Raw genomic sequence first — 14,852 nt, forward strand, 5'->3', positions numbered from 1 at the left:
CAGAGGCACAGGAGCCCCTGGGTGTCCAACCCACACCCACGCTGCCACCTGGAAAGCAGCCCTGTGTACTTGTAAGGAACCATGAGCGACCGCAGGGAATCCCATACCTTTTTTTTGAGCGGGGGTTGGGGGAGACACTGCATGGCATGTGGGATCAAACCTGTGCCCCCTGCACTGGAAGGCAGTCTTAACCAATGGACTGCTAGGAAAGTCTCCATTTCACACTTACAATCTGGAGTGCGAAGTCAAGTGGGCCTTAAGAAGCACTGCTGCTAATAAAGCTAGTGGATGCGATGAAATTCCAGCAGAATTATTCAGATCCCTAAAGGATGATGCCATCAAGGTTTTGCATTTATTATGTCAGCAAATCTGGAAGACCCAGCAGTGGCCATGGGACTGGAAAAGGTCAATCCTCATCCCAATTCCCAAGAAGGGTAGTTCTAAAGAATGTGTTAATCATCAGACAATTGCACTCATCTCCTGTGCTAGTAAAAGTGAAGTCGCTCAGTCGTGTCCGACTCTTTGAAACCCAGTGGACTGTATAGCCCACCAGGCTCCTCCATCCATGGGATTCTCCAGGCAAGAATACTGGAGTGGGTTGCATTTCATTCTCCAGGGGATCTTCCCAACCCAGGGATCGAACCCAGGTCTCCCACACTGCAGGCAGATGCTTTACCCTCTGAGCCACCAGGGAAGTCCTGTGCTAGTAAGGTCATGCTTAAAATCTTGCATACTAGGCTTTAGCATTATTTGAACCAAGAACTTCTAGATGTCCAGGCAGGGTTTCAAAAAGGAAGAGGCCACAGAGATCAAATTGCCAACATCTGCTGGATTATGGAGAAAGCTAGGGAATTTGAGAAAAACATCTATCTCTGTTTCATCAACTATGCTAAAGCCTTTGACTGTGTGGATCACGACAAACTGTGGAAAGCTCTTAGAGAGATGGGAATACCAGACCATCTTACCTGTCCTCTGAGAAACCTGGATGTGGGTCAAGAAGCAACAGTTAGAACCCTGTATGGTATAACTGATTGGTTCAAGGTCGAGAAAGGAGTATGACAGGGCTGTTTGCTGTCACCCTGTTTGTTTAACCTATACGCTGACCACATGTGGGAAATGCCAGGCTGGATGAATTACAAGCCGAATCAAGATAGGAGAGAGAAACATCAACAACCTCAACAACATCCGCATATCAAAAACCTCAGATATGCGGATGATACCACTCTAAGCTGAAGCTTCAATACTTTGGCCACCTGATGCAAAGAACTGACTCATCTGAAAAGGCCCTGATGCTGGGAAAGACTGAAGGAAGGAGAAGGGGACAACAGAGGATGAGATGGTTGGATGGCATTACTGACTCGATGGACATGAGTTTGAGCAGGCTCCAGGAGTAGGTGATGGACAGGGAAGCCTAGCGTGCTGCAGTCCATGGGGTCACAAAGAGTCGGACATGACTCAGTGATTGAACTGAATCACTCTAATGGCAGAAAGCGAAGAACGGAAGCACATTCGGATCCCAACTCACCTCACACAACAGGAAAGGGAGGAGGGCACACGCATGTGCAGAACACGTGTCTATGCAGATCCTGACTCACCCCACACAACAGGAAACGAAGAAGGGCACGAGTGCGGAGCGCTTCAAAGGGCCAGGCACACTGAGGATGACCTGCCCCTTCCCCCCGCTCTGGCCATGGGCCCTGCCTGTCCACCTTCCTATGCAGCTGGTCTCAGTGGTAAACAGTCCTGAAAACCAGCCAGGGGTGGGTGGGGGTAGCTGGCAAGACCTCCACAAGAAGCAGCCCTGGTGGGTGACCCCAGCTGACCCTGCGGCTGCTCCACCCAGAGTCCTTGGGGATCAGGAGGCTCCACCTTAGTCATTGTGTCACGGCTGAGTTCAGAGTTGGAGCTGTTCAAAGCCACAGTCCAACTTGGGAACATCCAGTGGTCTCCAGGGTGCCTGCAACCTGAGTACAGAGTGGCAACAACTGCAGTCCTCATGGCCCCTGGGCTCAGCCACTCTGGTATCTTCGCTCAGCCTCAGAGACAGCCCCAGAGAAGCTCGCTGCTTGTCTTTGGAATTCTATAATTAGGGTGGCTGCAGGGAACTTTAATGAGCTCTGTTTCTATGGCAATCTAGCATCATGAGGGCTCTGACAAGGTGAAGAAAATACACTTTAAAAAGGGAGCTTAGAGCAACAGACCTCGAAACAAACCAGGCAGCCCCCAGACTGGCGCGGCGGGGGTGGGTGCGTGAGGAGTGCTGAATTTGCAGGGCAGGTCATGATGCTCTCAGAGGCTTCTCTGGCTTTTTGCTAGATATGGACCCACCGCCCAGGTGACAGGCCCAGCCAGCATAGCCCCCAGACAGTCCCGTAGCTTCAGAACTACGGCAGGAATGCATGTGCAGCAGGGCACCTGGGTCACCTGAATGCATCCCTGGCAGTTCTAGGTCGGTGACCAGCCCAAGGCTAGGCCGGGGAGCTAGGAGGTACCTGCAGCCCTGGGGCTGGGCTGGGGGTGGGGTCCTTGGCAGAGCAATGCTACTTCCTCCAGGCCTGGCTTCCTGCGGGGCAGTCATGTCTCCTGGGATCCAGGCCCCAGTAGGCAGGGCATTCACTCAGGTTGCCCTGTCCTCACCAACCACACGTTCCACCAAAACCCTCCTACTGCAGGCTGCACGTGACCATCTGAAAAAAAGAAGTCTGGGATTTAGGTGGGATGCTGGCCTGAACTGGGGGACATGTCTGGAGCTGCTGTGGAACCTGGTGGCCGCATAGGCTGGGCATCCCTGAGGGACACAGTGAGAGTGGACACAAGCCCCAGGAAGCCCATGGAGCCATACAGCTTGTGGGCCTTTCCCCAAGGGCTGGTGTCACCTGACCGTGGATCCGGCCGCCCACTGCTAGGCACACCAGGTGACCTGTCTCAAGAGGGACCTGGCACTGTCCCTAGAGCCATACAACCCAGACCCATGTCCATCTGCAGCACTGAAGGTCATGATGGGGGCAAGGCAGCAGTCAGCAGGATATGGCTGGGCTGATGGGGGGGGCACCCCTCCAGGGTCCTTCCTCTCTCACATGGCTTCCTGCTTCTTACTCTGAATTGTGTCCCACTGCCCTGAGAGGTGAGTGAAGGGGCCCAAGGCCAAAAATGCAGACTGGGAAGGGTTTTGGAGCTGCTATGGCAGGAAGCCAGCCACATGGGGATGGTGGCAGTTTGGTCCCCTCTGCAGGCTGGCTCCCACGAAGCCTGGCCCCCCTCACAGGGTCCTGACATGGTTCCTAAGCCTTGACATTGCTGGCGGGGAGCTGATCTCACCTGGGTCTACCACAACCCAAGAAGGACAACCCTGGGATGTGACTGGCCTAGGGCCATCACATGACCAAAACGACCCAATCAGGCTGTAGGCTCCACACCCCCCTCCCCGAGGCTGGCCACCCGGGCTGGCCAGCGGAGCAAGGACACGGGGCCTGGCATGGTTGGCTACATGGACAAGGCGAGTCAGTCCCTCAACAGCCATGGGAAGATGGAGTGACTGGGGCTGGGCTCGGCTGGAACCACCTCATGCCGCCACCTCTGGACACAGGCTGTGGGGACAAGCTCCATTAGCTGTGGGCCCAGAGGTCTGCAGAGCACCAGCCAGCAGTGGGGCCAGCAGCACTGGGGAGGGTGCACGACGGAGCCTCCCCGGGGAGCCTGGGACCAGACCATGTCCTGTCTCCTGGGGCCTCACATGCAGCAGAGAGAAGAGGTGCGGGGGCCCCACCCAATGCCACACCCTGTGCGCAGAGCAGTGGGGCAGAGACACGCCCCCAGAGTTCACCTGCCTGACATTTCCCCCACCCGGTGGCCAAGACAGACATCTGAGTCATGCCTGTGAGGACACAACAGCTGAAGGTCTGGACTCTAGTTCCATGGACAGGAGAGTGGCTGCAGGAGCCACGGAGCAGCCGAGTATGGGGAGGGGAGGGGGGCAAGGTGGCCTTCAAGGCAGGACGTCTTCATGTCTCCCTCAAGGGAAGACAACGGCAGAGGACCTGAGAGTGGGTTCGCTCTCGCAAAGGTGTTGAGGGACCAGTACAGGACAAGGGTTCTGATGTTTGTAAAGAGAAATGCTTCAATGAAACAAAGCCTTCTGCTTCCCAAGGCCAGGACAGCAACCTCTGTGTGGAGCCAGGGCCCGGCCAGCACCGTGCACCAGGGTTCGGGGCAGCACAGCTACCAAGACCCCAAGGCCCGTCCCCATCGGCTCAGTTGCTGTCACAGGACCAGATGCTCCATCAAAGAACAAGACCTTGATGAGGCTCAGGCGGTGGAGACCAGGGTCACAGCCTCGGGGTCCCAGGAGGTGCAGGACACCTACCTGGGCTCCTCAATCTGTCCCTCTGCCCCCAGACACCATTAGCGACCGTTATGAAGCCCAACCCTGGACTTCCCTGGTGGCTCAGTGGTAAAGAATCTGTCTGCCAGTGCAGGGGACAGGGGTTTGAGCCCTGGTCCCGGAAGATCCCACATGCCGTGGAGCAACTGAGCCCATGCTCCACAACGAGAGAAGCCACTGCAATGAGAAGCCTGTGCATCACAACTAGAGAGTAGCTCCCGCTCATCGCAACTAGAGACAAGCTCGCATAGCAGTGAAGGCCCAGCACAAGCGAAAGCAAGGAAACCCAGCCTGAAAGGCATTCTGGGGGGTGGGGTATTGCAACAGTTCCACCTTCTAACAAGTTTCATCACAAAGAGACAAACTGTCACGAAGTGAGTTCAGTTTTGATGAAATAGCGGACCAAGACCAGTGTTTTCTCAAAGAGTTTCTGGAAAAACTCAGAGACTTGCAAGTCATCTACCGCCAGTGAGCGCACACTGAACCAGCCTCTCTCTATTTGGAGGCTTTCCTTTACGGATTCACCTTTAAAAACAGCACAAGGCCTGGAGCCGCTCGTGGCCCACCTGCGCTGTCAGGGCCGGCGTCACCTGCTGCGGCCACGGCTGCAGCACAGGGCCAGGCCGACTGAGACACAGCTCTGGGCGGAGAACATGAGCCCCGCGTGTCCCTGGGGAAATCATGGGCAGAGACTGGGGATGCAGCCCTCCGAAGGTCAGCCAGCAATGGCTGGGCCACAGTGAATACGGCGCCTGCATCACAGCCGGATGTGCGGGTCAGAGCAGGAGACGAGGCTGGTTCCTGGGAGGCCAAGCGGAGAGGGAGGCCCGGAGCTCATGGGAACCAACTGTAGATAAAAGCTGGGGTTTATGGGGAACTACATTCAATATACTATAATAAACCAAGTAGAAAAAGAAAAAAAATATATGTGTATAACCAAATCACTTTGCTGTACATGAGAAACTAACATAACATTGGGAATCGACTATAGTAAAAATTAAAAAAAAAAAAAAACCTGGGGTTCAGAGCAGCAGAGACAAGCCTCCTGAAGGGTCACCTCAATCCTCCTAGACATGTGACAGACCCACAGGCTGCCTCCAGCAGGGTCTGGGGACTGGAGGTCTGGGTTCTGACAATGGCCTCTCCCCACGGTCTCCTCTCACGGGGTATAAGGCCCCCAACCCCAACTATTACCTCCCAAAGTCCTCATGGCCTCACACACATTTAGGGACGGGGCTTCTGCACAGGACTTTGGGGGTCACATTTGGTCCCAAACAATCTGCTCCTGGTCCCCCCAGATTCATGCTTCTCTTGCACACACAACACTCCATCCAACAGCTCCAAGTCTCCTCTCCAGCAGCAACTCTGACATCCACAGTCTTATCAAAAATCATCTAAATTGCAGGAGTGACACTCAGCTGTAATTTGTCCTGAGGAAATCTACCCCCACCCCCACCCCTCACCCAGCCCCAGCTCAGACCTGTTAGACCAGACAAGCTGTGTTTCCAAAATGCAATGCTGGGGAACTTCCTGGTGGTCCAGTGGGTAGGACTCAGTGCTCTTCCTGCTGGGGCCCAGGTTCAATCCCTGGTCGGGAAACTAGGATCCCACAAGCCATGCAGCATGGCAAGAAAAAAAAAAAGCAACATTGGACAGGAAGAGGATAGCCAGTCCCGCTCCAAACGGGGGAACGGAAAAGCAGGGAAAGCGACAGGTCCCCAGGGAGCCCACACTTGCCAAGGCGAGTCCACTGGCTCTGTGAGGCTCAAGAATGACCCACCTGGTTTGATGCTGCCCCCTAGCCTCACTGGAGGATCAGGGTGACCCCCACTATGGGGCTCTCTCAAGGTCCCCGAGGAAATGCGAATGTGAAGAAATGAACCTAAAATCCAATCTTCCCTTCGAGGCATCTGTCAAGTCCTACGCTGTGGAGTTCAGGGCAGAAGGCCAAGAAACGAAGCTACACAGCTGTTAAATGGAAAACAAAAAAGCCCAATATGAGATTTTTGGCTGACTCATGGTGTTGGGGAGACAAAAGATGGAGACTGGGGTCCTAGTCACCCCCCAGACTTTTCCAGCTGCAATTACTACAAGACATTAAAGGAAAATGAGGAACAGACCAGCATCACCAGGTGACCCATCTACAGTCCATCTGCCAGGATGAGATCAAGTCCCTTCATGAGGAAGTAATATCACTCAGAGCTCCTGCTGCTTTGCAAACACAGGATCTGATATTCAGAAATCACCAGGCCGGCCAAAAAACAGGAGCATTTGGCCCAACAGTCAATAGAAACGGACTCACAGGAGATCCAGATATTCAACGTACATTGAAAAAGGACAGAACTTTACCCAAGAACTGGATCTACTGAAAAAGGAGTCAAATTCTAAAGACCCTAGGATTTTAGACATTCTCAAAGTGAAAATACAGTGTCTGAAATTAGTAATTCAGGGGCCAGATTTAAGAATAGGCTAGGGCTTCCCTGGTGGCTCAGTGGTAAAGAATCTGCCTGACACTGCACGAGACACGGGTTCGATCCTTAGTCCAGGAAGATCCCACATGCTTTAGAGCAACTAAGCCTGGGAGCCAAATCTACTTGAGTCCACATGCCACAACTACAGAAGCCTGCTCACCCTTAAGCCTGTGCTCCGCAACAAGAAGCCATCGCAGTGAGGAGCTGGGACACTGCAACTAGATAGCAGTCCCTGCCCACTGCAACTAGAGAAAAGCCCACGAGGCAAGGAAGACCAAGCATGGAAAAATAAAAAATGTAAAAAGAACAGGTTAGATAAAATAAGAGGCAGTAGAAGATCCAAAGCTTCCCTGGTAGCTCAGCTAGTAAAGAATTCACCTGCAATGCAGGAGACTCCAGTTCGATCCCTGGTTTGGGATGATCCCCTGGGGAAGGGAAAGGCTACCCACTCCAGTATTCTGGCCTGGAGAATTCCATGGACTGTACAGTCCATGGGGTCGCAAAGAGCTGGATGCGAATGAGCCACTTTCACTTTCAGATGAGAAGATTCAGACTGCAGCACACAGAGAGGGGAAAGCAGGATGGAAGGAAGTGCAGAAGAGAGCAAAAGGGCCCGTGGGACCCGGTGAGAAGATAGGGATGCGGATGTGGAGTCTGAGGGGGTAGCGGCAAGCGGGGAGGGGCCGGGCAGCACCTGGAAGGACTGGGCTGACACCTTACAGCGGAGATAAGAGACTGCACCCAAGATGAGACGCTTACAATCTCAAGGTAAAGTCAATATTCCCCTCTTTCTCAAGTCTGTTGAAACAGAAGAATGAAGGCTGTTCTTTTCATTGAAATCATTGATAGTATTTATTAAGCATTTATATAAAAGTATCCATCTAAGCTTTTTACTAGACTTCCCTGATGATTCAGTCAGTCAAGAATCTGCCTGCAGTATAGGAAAGCCAAAGATCCAAAGCTTCCCTGGTAGCTCAGCTGGTAAAGAATCCGCCTGCAATGCAGGAGACTCCAGTTCAATCCCTAGGTTGGGAAGATCCCCTGGAGAAAGGGATGGCTACCCACTTCAATATTCTTGCCTGGAGAATTCCATGGACAGAAGAGCCTGGTGGGCTACAGTCCATGGGATCAGAGAGAGTCAGACAAGACTGAGTGATGTTCACTTTCAAGCTTTTTACAGAAATATAACATTAAACATAACCCACACTTACAATGAAATTTCAAATATCCTATAATTTTTTCTAAAACACACAGAAACTAAGGGATAAAGAGACTAAGTTGCTTGGCCAAGGCATTCAACCTATAAAAATACAGTCTGGCTTCCAAGATTTTGAAGCTCATGTGTGTAAGAAGGACAATTATGTAAAATAAATATCATGTCTGACAGATGAAATGAGTTCACATACTCTGAACACTAAGTTAAGAATAGGTCATGGGATATGATTTTCTCGCATTTATAAATACAAGAAATTTAAATGCAATTTAGTAATTTTAATATAATTTGACAAATTTGGCCAAAGACCATTTTTCAGGCAGCCAGAGAAGAAAGAGAAGCACCCCCTCCTAGGGAGTAACAGGGTGGTCAGGCGAGTCTCCAAGAGACACAGCAACACAGCCGCAGCCAAGAGACCAAGCCCCAGGCATGCAGAGAGAGCATCACTGCCCCCTGGGCAACACACCCAGAGAAAACAGCCTCAGAAATGAAGGCAGGCGAAAGACGTCTGCACAGAACCAAAACCCAGCAAACTTCTGTTAGGAGAAATACTAAAAGGAGTACTTCAGGAAGGAAAATGGTCTTGGTAAGCACAGTCCTTCAGGAGGAAATGGGTGCATGAGAAGGGAAATCTGAATGAACACTATTTAAAACAACATTAATAGTTGTTGTGGGGCTTAAAATATGAGTAGCGTTTATACATAAGATGACAACAGCATAGAAATTGATACGAGCATAAATAAGACTAAAGCATTGTAAGGTTCTTGCATTACCTGGAAACAGTGAAAGGAGTAACTTAAGGTACATTTCAAGAATGTTTTGTATAACTCCTAAGGTACCTGGAATTTTTTTTTTTAAGTATTACTTAGCAAATATAATAAAAGGTGGGGGTGGGGGTGGAAAAATAACACTTGATTAAACCAAAAGGAGGCAAGAAAGGAAGGCCAAAAGAAAGAACATATAGGTCAATTATAAAATAAACAGTAAGATGACAGATTTAAATTGTAATTTACCAGAATAACATTAATTGTAAACAAACTAATGCTTCAGTTAAAAGATACGGATTTCATGCTAGGTCAAAAACAACAATTAACTTCTGTTTATAAGAGCCATTTCCAAAACATGACACAGAGAAGTTGAGCGTACAGGATGGAAAAAATATACCACAGGAACACTACGTCTCCCTCGCCCTGCCACACGTACACACACACAGAGGCATAGCTGTACTGACGCCAGGCAAAGGAGACTCAAATGCCAATAATATTTCTTCATCTAAAAGAGCAAAATTTCATGATGATAAAAGTGTCACTTTTAAAGGAAGATATAATGATCCTAGATTTGTATGCACCTACTAAAGCACAAAACACATGAAGGAAAACAAAAGGAAAAAAAACACATCTCCAAATGGGGAAAGGGGATCAACTGTATGATAACAAATGAAAACTAAATTTTTGGTGGTGATCATGCTGTTGTAGAAATACAACAAAGTAGGAACATAATGTTATATACATGAAACTTGTAATAGTGTTATAAACCAAAGTTACCTCAGTAAGAAGTACAGTAGTAGACCAAAAAATAAGTGAAACACAATTAAATTTAAAATGCTACCACAGAAAAGTAGAACACCAATGGCTTAAACACGGCAGGAGTGGGAAAAATAAAAAGGAGTTGCACCTTAGAAAAAAAAGAGAGAAGACAAATCTGTAATAATTTAATGTCTATGGATATTAAAGATATTCTAAAGGGTAATAAAGATACACACTATGTCAATAAGTATGGTTTAGACTTGCAAATCTATAGGGGTTGGAAAGAGCTGGACACGACTGAGTGACTTTCACTTTTTCTTTTCACTTTTGGACTTGAAAATATTCTTAAAAACACAACTTACTAAAGGTGACAAAAGAAAAAATATAAAATCTGAATAATTTGTATTTTAAAAATTAAACCTAGAATTTAAAACATTCCCACAAAGGAAACTCCCATAGGCTCGCAGACCTTTGCTGTGAATTCAAGTAATTAATTTAGAAATAATATTAATCTTAACATAAATCTTCCCAAGAATTAAATTTAAAAACTCAATGAATTTTTTAAGGCCAATATACCTCAACATTAAAAAAAAATTAAGACCATGGCATCTAGTCTTATCACCTCATGGCAAAAAGAAAGGGAAAAAGTGAAAGCAATGACATTTTATTTTCTTGAGCTGCAAAATAACTGCAGACAGTAACTGCAGCCATGAAATTAAAATGCTTGCTCCTTGGAAGGGAAACCATGACAAATTTAGACAGTGTATTAAAAAGCAGAGACAGCACTTTTGCTGACCAAGGTCCAAGCTATAGTTTTTCCAGCAGTGATGTATGGATGTGAGAACTGGACCATAAAGAAGGCCAAGCACTGAAGAATTGATGCTTTCTAATTGTGATGCTGGAGATGACTCTTGAGAATCCCTTGGGCAGCAAGGAGATCAAAGCAGTCAATCCTAAAGGAAATCAGTCCTGAATATTCACTGGAAGGAATGATGCTGAGGCTGAAACTCCAATACTTCGGCTACCTGACGTAAAAAGCTGACTCACTGGAAAAGACCCTGATGCTGCGAAAGATTGAAGGCAGGAGGAGAAGGGGATGACAGAGGATGAGATGGTTGGATGGCATCACCAACTCGATGGACATGAGTTTGAGCAGGCTCCGGGAGATGGTGAAGGAGAGGGAAGCCTGGAGTGCCATAGTCCAAGGGGTTGCAAAGAACAACAAAAATAACCTGCATGTTTAACTGTGAAAACAAAGTTACCAAAAAAGAAAGAAAGAAAGTGGCAGGTCAACTTCTCTCATAAACAGTTGAAAAAATACCAAATGTTCACAAACTGAATCCAGCAAAATATAGAAAAAACAACACATTATAGCCAAACAGGATGAACTAAGGGAATGCAAGTTTGGTTTAACAAAGTCAAATAGTATAATTCACCTTATTAATAGAATAAAAGAGAAAAGCATGTCAACAGATGAAGGGGAAAAAACGCTTTGATAAAATTCTGTGTCATTCAGGATAAAAATCCTCAACAAGGAACAGAATAAAAGAGTCATTCAGCAAACAACATCCTTAATGGCAAAATTCTGAAAATCTTCCACTGAAATCTAGAACAAGAGGATGCCTGTGGTCAGCACTTCTGTTCCACAGTGTTTTGGAAAGAAACAGTGCCAATGATGCAAGGTAACAGATGAAGGTTTGGAAAGAGAAATAAAACGCACTGGTGAACTGGCAGTGTACACAGGAAACCCAAAAGAACCCACAGATAAAGTCCTAGGATGAATACATGAATTTAACATGGTTGCTGGACAAGGGTTCAATATCAACAGTCAACGGTATTTCTCCATATATTTCTATAAGCAAACAAATAGGAAACAAAATTATAAAAGGAACACCCTTTAAAGCAGCGTAAAAGGCCAAATGGCAGTGGAGTGCTCTAGCAAAAAATGTGCAGGACTGCTCCACAGAAGACACAGATGTCACTGAAAAAATCTGAAGAAGAGTTGAGTGTATGTTCAAGGCTCAGAAACCTCAAGGCTGCAAAGATGTCAATTCTCCCATGCTGATCTATGAACTCAAATGTAATCCAAATAAAAAATCTCATTGGGTTTTGGAAAACTTAAAACCAATTGTAAAATTTGTATAGAAATGGAAAAAGTGAAAAACAACGAAGAAGGACTTCCCTGGTGGTCCACGGGTTAAGACTTTGCCATCCAGTGCAGACGGTGTGGGTTTGATCCCTGGATTCCACATGCCAAAAAAAAAAAAAGCCACAAAAAAACCCAGAAGCAGTGTTGTCACAAATCCAATACAGACTTTAAAAATGGTTCTCATCAAAAACTGTGGTGTTGGAAAAGCCTCTGAGAGTTCCTTGGACTGCAAGGAGATCCAACCAGTCCATCCTAAAGGAAATCAGTCCTGAATATTCATTGGAAGGACTGATGCTGAAGCTGAAACTCCAATACTTTGGCCACCTGATGCGAAGAACTGACTCATTGGAAAAGACCCTGATGCTGGGAAAGACTGAAGGTAGGAGGAGAAGGGGACGACAGAGGACGAGATGGTTGGATGACATCACCGATTCAATGGACATGATGCTGCTGCTAAGTCTCTTCAGTCATGTCTGACTCTGTGCGACCCCACAGACGGTAGCCCACCAGGCTCCCCTGTCCCTGGGATTCTCCAGGCAAGAACACTCAATGGACATAAGTTTGAGTAAACTCTGGGAGTTGGCAATGGACAGGGATGCCTGGTGTGCTGCAGTCCATGGGGTCAAAAAGAGTCGGACACAACTGAGCAACTGAACATCCCCCCCAAAAAATCTTAACAACCATCACCAAGAAAGATATCCTTGAAGAAAAACAAAAAATACATGATATTGAGTTATTATAAAGCCAAGTTAAAACCATGTGATATTGTGCAAAAGGCCAAAGGGACAGAAGTCCAGAAATGGCCCCCTCCCCACAACAGTCGATGATAAAGACATCACTGAATCGTGGTGAGAGGAGGATGCTTTTCCTATAAGTGGTCCTGGCTCAACTGGCTATCACCACAGGGAGCACGGGTGGGAAACCTCACCCCATACACAGCTTACTCCCAGGTGTGGTAGGACTAACGAGGGTTATGATTCTGTCAGGAGGGAAACACTCAGGACCTGGGGTTCAGGGGCAGCTTCTCTAACAAAAGGCACACACTGTAAAGGCAGTGTCCATTTTTGTTCAAGAGTGGAAAGGCAAGCCACTGAGTGAGATGCTAGCAGTGTCACAAACACACACAACACACAGAGTTCCTACGAATCAGTGAAGCAGACGCATGGCCCATTAAGTTGTTTTTCAACAACCTGAATCTGAAACTGAGGAAAAGAGTTGGAGGAGCAGCTGACAGCAGTGGGTCCTAAACAGCCTATAAGCGAGAAGACGCTCAGCTTTGGGGGCAAAGAGGAAACGCAGACCATGGCCACGATGTGACACCACTCACGGGTCTACCCTGATGGCAGAGAGCTCTGACGACCCCAGGGCTGGGGAGGACAGGGAGCGGGACCCCAAAGCCCGGGGATGAGGGTGGATGGTCATCACAGCTGGGCTCCTGACACATGCCTCCTGAGACCCCAGGAGTCTCTGACCATCCTTTGTAAGCTAATGAGACTGGCTTCAGGGTGGGGGCTGGTCATCAAAATCCAAGGCATGATTAGAGGGTCAGAATTTCCAGCCCCACACCTGACCTCTGGGGAGACGAGAGGGACAGAAGGTCATGCCTGACTCGGTCACAGATGGTTAGTGGGCTGCCCATACAGCCACATCCCTCCCCTCTCTCCACACACTTTGAACACTGTCTATCCTGACCTCAAAGATTTGGGCACAGGTCCCCATCTCTCTGTCAACATCGATGGCCCAGACCTTCTCTGTCTTTGTCTACACCTCAGACCCACATCCCTCAGAGCCACCCACTTTCCATGCCTGCATTTGTGCTGCGCCCAACCTTCCCTCTGCCCGGATGCCAGCCCTCATCCAACCTCAGAGACCATGACTCTCCAAAACACCATGATCTTATGGACCAGAAAAATAGAAAATGACACTGCCAACTAAACGGGAACCCCAGGCTGCAGGAGGCACTCAGTTTCAGCCACATTAGACCTGATGGAATGAACCCGGTGTGGGGGTACTCCCGGCCCCCCTGAAAGGAAGCCAGCCTGCCCTTCACCCTGTGCTGATCTCTTCCACTTGGGTGGACATTTAGGAACCTCAATGGACAGATGGCTGGGCAGCAGGTTGGACACACACACATGCCAAGTTCTGTAAATCCTGAGTTTGAGGATGAATCATAAGGAATGAGGTCTGGGGAGAGGATCTGCACCTCATGACGCAAGAGCTCAGAAAGGGTCTGGCAAGGGTGGGCTTCATCCCAGGCAGGGCTGCGGTCCAAGCTGGGCCCAAGCTGAGCCCGGGGTGGGGAGGTCGGGGGGAGAGGGGAAGCAGTGCTCAAGAGCGAGTGTCCCTAGAATGCGGGCTGGGGCCACCCACAGGGGCAGCAGCTAGGAGGATGGTTCTGCTGCATGAACCAGCCTGTAGGAGCAGATCCAAAACCAGATGAAGGGGCAGGGGTGTGATTGTGGGTGAGGCTCCTAACTGGAACTGACCCAGCGGGCTGGGCTGCCTCCCCCGACCCAAGTCCTTGGCCATCACTCCTTCCCGCCCTGGACTCCTCACTGGTCACATCTCATCTTCTCTAAACCCTCACCCCTCTGCATCGCTCCCAGGCCCCCAGACTCTAGCGTATCCACAGACCCCTAGTGCACCTGCAGCCTCCAGGGTGCATCCCCCTGCTCCCCCTTCCCTTCCCCAAGACCCTCACATCAGCTCCCATCTCCCCTGTCTGGCTCCCTGGCTCTCCTCTCCACTGCCACTTTTTGGCTGATGTATGGTCCTCTCTTGACCCTCTAGGTGGTCCCAAAATACCTTCCTAATCTTTTTCCACCCTACCCGCTGTTATGGATTGAATCTCTGTGTCCCCCTAAATTCCTGTGTTGAAGCCCCACCCCCACTCCAGTGATAATATTAGGAGGTGACTGGATTTAGATGAGGTCAGGCGAGTGGGGCTCTCACAAAGGTATTAGTGTCCCTCCTGGAAGAGAAAAAGGCCAGAGCGGAGGACGCAGAAGGAGTCCCTCTCCTGACACCCTGGCCCTGCAGGCTTCACTCCCACCAGCTCAGTCCAGGCCACCTGTGGGGTTTTCCACCAGTGGTTTGCGGGTGGACAAGTGAC

General features: G+C 49.0%; 1 protein-coding gene and 1 non-coding gene across 3 annotated transcripts in view; one reads left to right on the forward strand and one right to left on the reverse strand.

Moving 5' to 3' along the window:
* The window catches only part of PRKCZ (protein kinase C zeta), a 99,593-nt gene that overhangs the window by 32,845 nt on the left and 51,896 nt on the right, over positions 1 to 14,852 (reverse strand). The window lies entirely within an intron of this gene.
* TRNAK-CUU (transfer RNA lysine (anticodon CUU)) lies at positions 5,909 to 5,980 on the forward strand. The gene has a single exon. It is a non-coding gene; the product is annotated as a tRNA-Lys (tRNA).

Source organism: Budorcas taxicolor, chromosome 16 (assembly GCF_023091745.1).
Source record: "Budorcas taxicolor isolate Tak-1 chromosome 16, Takin1.1, whole genome shotgun sequence".
NCBI classification, from domain to species: Eukaryota; Metazoa; Chordata; class Mammalia; order Artiodactyla; family Bovidae; genus Budorcas; species Budorcas taxicolor.